Raw genomic sequence first — 6,280 nt, 5'->3', positions numbered from 1 at the left:
ATTGCAGAAACATTCAAAGGTTGATCCAATTGTTGTGCTGGCTCATCAGAGATCTTATTAGGCAAGTAGTAAATTTGAGTTAAGAGAGGAAGAGTGTCATCTGTAAATCCTAATATTTCTTTCATGTATCTATTTACCATTGCCCTAGGAGTAGTAGTAACCACTTTTGGGAAATTCAAGAATCTTAAATTATTTGACCTTTGAGCATTCTCTAAATTTTCAATTTTTCTCCTCATATTAGAGACATCTTTAATTGTAATTATTTGTAACTCTTGTGTTTTTTCTAACTGTTCAGTCAAAGATTTTGTTTTTACCACTGTTTCTTTTCTATCTGACTCTACAACCACAGCAGCTTCTTCCAATTTTTTAACCCGGGTCTCAAGGTCCTGAATTTGTGGACACAACACTTTCCCCAAATTAGCAATTAAAGCCCAAAGGCTTTCCAGGGTAATCTCAGATGGTTTTTCTTCCAAAAAAGATAAAGTACCTTGGTTTTGTGGACCTGCAGTCTGTATTACCTCCACTTCTGAGCTTTTACTCACAGCCATCGTGCCTCCCGCAATTTGGATCATATTCACCAGAGTAGGTTGAGGGTTATTATCGCCCTCAATTCCTCTGCTCTCCGGTATGCTTTCCCCAGGTCCCATCAGCTCACTAGCAGCACCAATTCCTGGCTGCTTCGGAGACGACACCATTACAGGAGAGGAAGCACTCTGGGGCTGCAGGGGAGGAGCTCGTTGGTCGGGGCTGAGAGTGACATCAAGCAGGGGCAGCGTTTCCGGTCCTCCACTCACCATCGACGCCAATCTGCCGCTCACGGACCCGTTTCCGGACACATGGGGTCTCCGCAAAAAAAGGATCCATTGGGCCTGTCAGCGAAGTGGTACGTCAATCCGGGGGAGCAACGGCCGCCGAGTTTCCTCTTCGTTTAGGCATAGCGGACACTATTCAGAAGTGTGGAGACTCGCGACCGGTTCAAGCAGCCATCTTGGATCCAAAATTGGCTCCTTGATGGTTTCATAGTTTAAATATTCTGTGCGTCGTTGGAGACAACTTGTGTAATCTTGCAAGCTGACCAGAGTCAGAACAAACAAAAACCGTCATTCCTGCAGAACTTCACAAACCTGCTTTCGTAGGAGATATATTAGCAGGAGGCAATAAATTAAATCGAATTATCATCTTAGTTCTACTTTATTTATTTATTTAAATTTTCCAATATATCACCACATAAAGTGAATATGCAATCGGCATTATTTAACATTAGGAAACAAAAATGATAAGTATATATCTTTACAGCCCATTTGTCCACAGGTTAGAGAAATTTGATTCCAAGATTAAGGAAATTAAAAAAGAAAACAAAATACAAAAATTAATAATCAATAGATGCTTCCTCTGGTTCAGACCCCAGCCTGCTAAATTAGGGAAGGTTTACTATATTCACATCAACTCTTGCATCAATAAACTTTTTCAAGTGTTTTGGATCTACAAATTGAAAATGTTTACCCTCAAGCATCACATTACAAAAACAAGGAAATCGCAAAACAAAATTTGCTCCCAATGCCACCACCCTGGGGCGAAGTTCCAAAAAGGCCCTTCGTCTCATCTGTGTAGGCCATGAGAGATCTGGAAAGATACGGACCTTTGAGCCCAAAAACAGATTTTCTAAGTGTCTCAACGAAAGCCGTAGTACGGCATTTCTATCAGGCTCCAAAGCGAAAGTGGCAAGCAGAGTTAACCTCTGAGTAACTATTTCTAATGAGCTTTCTAGGAATGAGGTAAGATTCATTCCCTCCCCTATTACGGGGGGGGGGGGGGGGGGGGGGGTTCCCACCACCACTCCAGTACTCCCGATGTAATAAGCCCGTGTAATGGGAGGGAGTGAGTCCTTGTCCATTCCCAGGATGTCCACCAAATATTTTTTAACCATCTCCAAAGGAGAAATTAACGGCGATTTGGGAAAATTAAGAAACCTAAGGTTAAGTCTTTTAGTCTGATTTTCAAGGTATTCAAGTCGTTTATGTAGGAAATTATTGTCTTTAACCAGAACTGTTTCTATAGATCCCATTTCTTTAATTTTGATATCCACATGTTCCAATTTCAGGGTTTGTTGTGCAGTCACTTGTGCTTGAAGCAGGGCAGCCTCAGAAAGAACTTCAATATCAGAAGAATTCTGCTTTAAAGTAGTTTGCATAGAGGTTTGGATATTGTAAACCATATCCCATAGTGACTCCAGCGTCACAATTGCTGGTCTAATCACTCCACTAGCCACAGGAGGAGATTGAGATAGACTGTCAGCACGAGCTAACTTGGAAACAATAGCTTGAGGCAATACCTTTGAAGCCTGTTGTAGTAATGTTTCCCGAAGTTGAGAATCTATCTCCGTTGCTGCAGTCACACCCTCAGACAGGACCAGCTGAGCCACTTCGGCGTCTGTCTCTGTTTAAACAGCCAGCAACTCTCTTCCAGGCTGGGGAGGTGCAATTCGCTCCACAGGGCTCAAGGAAGCCCCGTTTCCACTCTCAATCGACTCCGAAGGGCCGAGAGCTGCAGTGGGGGTCGAAGTTCCCTGAGGACCCGGTTGCTGCCTGGGAAATTGCAGGGTTGTTTGTTTCATCGTCAAGGAGGTCACAGGAACCGAGGGAAATTCCTTTACCTTCCCCCTCCGCTTCCCCATGGTTAACGAGGCTACAGAGGCACCGAGAGAAACTCACAAACACAGCAGCCTCCAGGAGCAAGCACAGGTGCGTCTATTCACAGCGCCAGCTTGGAAATCTGCCTCCCTTAGTTCTACTTTAACCTGTTACTTGGAAATGGAATTTTGATTAATAAAACAGCAACATAAAAAATGGCATTCAAACATTATAAAATAATATACTGTTTAACAGTTTAAGCACTTAGGGAATAGAAATCCACGGGAGACGTATGTGTTAGGCGGGGAGAGTCTGACAGGTACGGACAGAGAGAGGGATCTTGGGGTGATAGTATCTGAGGATTTGAAGGCGACAAAAGTGTGACAAGGCGGTGGCCATAGCTAGAAGGTTGTTAGGCTGTATAGAGAGAGGTGTGACCAGCATAAGAAAGGGGGTGTTGATGCCCCTGTATAAGTCGTTGGTGAGGCCCCACCTGGAGTATTGTGTTCAGTTTTGGAGGCCGTATCTTGTTAAGGATGTAAAAAGAATTGAAGCACTGCAAAGAAAAGCTACTAGAATGGTATGGGATTTGCGAAGACATATGAGGAGAGACTTGCTGAACTAAACATGTATACTCTGGAGGAAAGGAGAAACAGGGGTGATATGATACAGACGTTCAAATATTTGAAAGGTATTAATCCGCAAACGAACCTTTTCCGGAGATGGGAAGGTGGTAGAACGAGAGGACATGACATGAGATTGAAGGAGGGCAGACTCAAGAAAAATGTTAGGAAGTATTTTTTCACAGAGAGAGTAGTGGATGCTTGGAATGCCCTCCCGCGGGAGGTGGTGGAAATGAAAACGGTAACGGAATTCAAACATGCATGGTATAAGCATAAAGGAATCCTGTGCAGAAGGAATGGATCCTCAGGAGCTTAGTCAAGATCGGGAGGCGGGGCAGACTTCTACAGTCTGTGCCAGAGCCGGTGGTGGGAAGCGGGACTGGTGGTTGGGAGGCAGGGATAGTGCTGGGCAGACTTATACGGTCTGTGCCAGAGCCGGTGGTGGGAGGCGGGGATAGTGCTGGGCAGACTTATATGGTCTGCCAGAGCCGGTGGTTGGGAGGCAGGGATAGTGCTGGGCAGACTTATACGGTCTGTGCCCTGAAGAGCACAGGTACAAATCAAAGTAGGGTACACACAAAAAGTAGCACATATGAGTTATCTTGTTGGGCAGACTGGATGGACCGTGCAGGTCTTTTTCTGCCGTCATCTACTATGTTACAGTTTAAACACATTCTAGCTATGGATTTCTGTTTAATTTGTAAGATTGTAGAACACATCATATCCAACACCATTCAATCCGGAGCTGGATTTAAAATGTTGGCATTGCTTAGCAGAGGATCACTGGAGAGGGATACCCCCAGATATTCAAGTAGACTCTCAAGCCCCAGTTTTTGGACATCTTCAGAATGTCACCCTAGGCACTTGTCTATTTTTAAGCCCAGGCCAGCCCTGATCCTCTCTACTTCCAAAGACCAAATGAGCGTACTTTGATCTGGATTTCCGAAATGGTTTGACAAAACCTCATGAGCGACTCCTGAGAAATTCAAAGTCCCGGGATAGGAGGCAATGTCTTACTGTGATCAGGGACCAGGTTAAAAGATAGGAAACAGAATTGTACCTGAGGACTTTGCAGGACTGGGATACTATACTAAGCAGCCAAATGGCAGAAGAAATTTGGGCCCTGCTACAAATAACTCGAACTAATCTTTAGTAAAAGACTCCCTTAATGCAGCTGAGAGAATAGTGTACATGTAAACCCTATTCTACGGTGCCTGGATGATAACTGTCACTGATATGACTGAGAAAGGCAAGATTAAGGGAAAGAGAATGGGACTTGGTATACTTTTCTGTGGTTTTTGCAACTACATTCAAAGCAGTTTACATAGTATATACAGGTATTTATTTGTACTTGGGGTAATGGAGGGTTAAGTGACTTGCCCAGAGTTACAAGGAGCTGCAGTGGAAATTGAACCCAGTTCCCCAGGATCAAAGTCTGCTGCACTAATCACTAGGCTACTTCTCCATTCTGAGTAGCCTCTGGATTAAAAGGAAATAAAAGCCCCTAGGTAGCAGTGAATGAAAGCTCCTGATACATTGCCTAACAGATGGGCCAGTGTAATAAAGTGTGCTAGGCTTTGTACACAGTTACATTTTTGCACAGAATTTTGTGCACTACAATGGGTGCCCTATGTTAAAATGAGTTTTGTGCACAAGCTACCTGTGTGCAAAGGCTTGCTCTTACGTTAGTGCACTACTAATTTACATCCCACTGCAATGAAGACATTAGCTATCCAATTCAGATACAGAGATGTATGCAGAAGACAGGAGTAAAAGGTTAGCTTGTTCTTCTGTGGTCAGTGTACATAAGATGTCAATGGTTATTTGTTCTCTTTAAAGTAAGCATGCAGGACCCACTTTGTTTTCTGACCTGGTTGAAGAGAATGGATTAAAAAAAAAAAAAAAGAGGGAGGTGTGCTGGAACAAAGGGTAAAGTGTTAGACTGTTAAATTGGTATTGCAAACTTTTCTACCTCCACTTCGATTTGCATGCACATGTTATCTGTGCATGTGTTGGAATGCTGTTCAACACACAAATATTGGTATTGTAAAAATTGTATGCAAAACAAGCACTGGCTGAATATTTGTGCAATCAATGACAGATGTATATAACATTAATAAAAATTGAAGGGAAGGCCCGCAGATCCCTATCCTGTATATTATTTATGTTTGTGCTCACTGTATATAATCAATCATAGGTCAAAAACCTACTTTTCTTCAAAAATGTGAGACAAATTACAACATTTTAGTGACAGAAAAATCTTCTACTTATCTTCAGAGAAATATGCAGGTCTTGTCTGCCAGCATTACGCAGAGCTTCATCAGGGAACAATATACAGTGCCTCTGTAGAGCTCTGAGGTCTTTTGCTCCTATCGTTATTGACGGTATATACAAGATCTGTCATTGATTGCATAAATATTCAGTCAGTGTTTGTTTTGAAGGGGAAGCTTTTGTTTTGTAGTTTCAGGATTGTGTCTTCCAAATCTAGATATTTTGTGATCAATCTCAATAACATTTCAGCTTATGCACAGGTGAATGCTTATACAACTTCAGATGTGAATACAATCTTGTGTTTGCGAAATATAGCAGCTGTTAGACCCGTGTGCACATGGGTGCAGTGTGCTCTCCCATATTAGTGCACATGTGCAGAGCAATTTCATTAAGTGCTGATTTGTACATGTATCCCCTGGAGGGCAGGTCCTGGCTAAAGGATTGCTTCCTGCATCACCAAGGTGATTACTCTCCTTTTAGGTGACCTCCCTCCTCCAAGGCAGCACGAAAGATGCCAGACTGGAGATGGGTCTTCTCGACTATGTCTTCTATGTCTATCTCCCTTAGCTTCTCCCAAGTCTGCTACTCTAGCATCAAGCAATTGAACTCCTCCTTTGCCAGGAGTTTTCTGCACTGAGTGCACACATATTGACACATGAACGAGGAGGCGATCATAAGTGTGACACTCAATGCTAAAGATCAGTAGCAACTCTCTCGCTGCTAAGGGATACCAATATAAAAGGCCTTAACATTATT

Source organism: Microcaecilia unicolor, chromosome 2, assembly GCF_901765095.1.
Source record: "Microcaecilia unicolor chromosome 2, aMicUni1.1, whole genome shotgun sequence".
NCBI classification, from domain to species: domain Eukaryota; kingdom Metazoa; phylum Chordata; class Amphibia; order Gymnophiona; family Siphonopidae; genus Microcaecilia; species Microcaecilia unicolor.
This window is presented reverse-complemented; position numbering follows the sequence as displayed.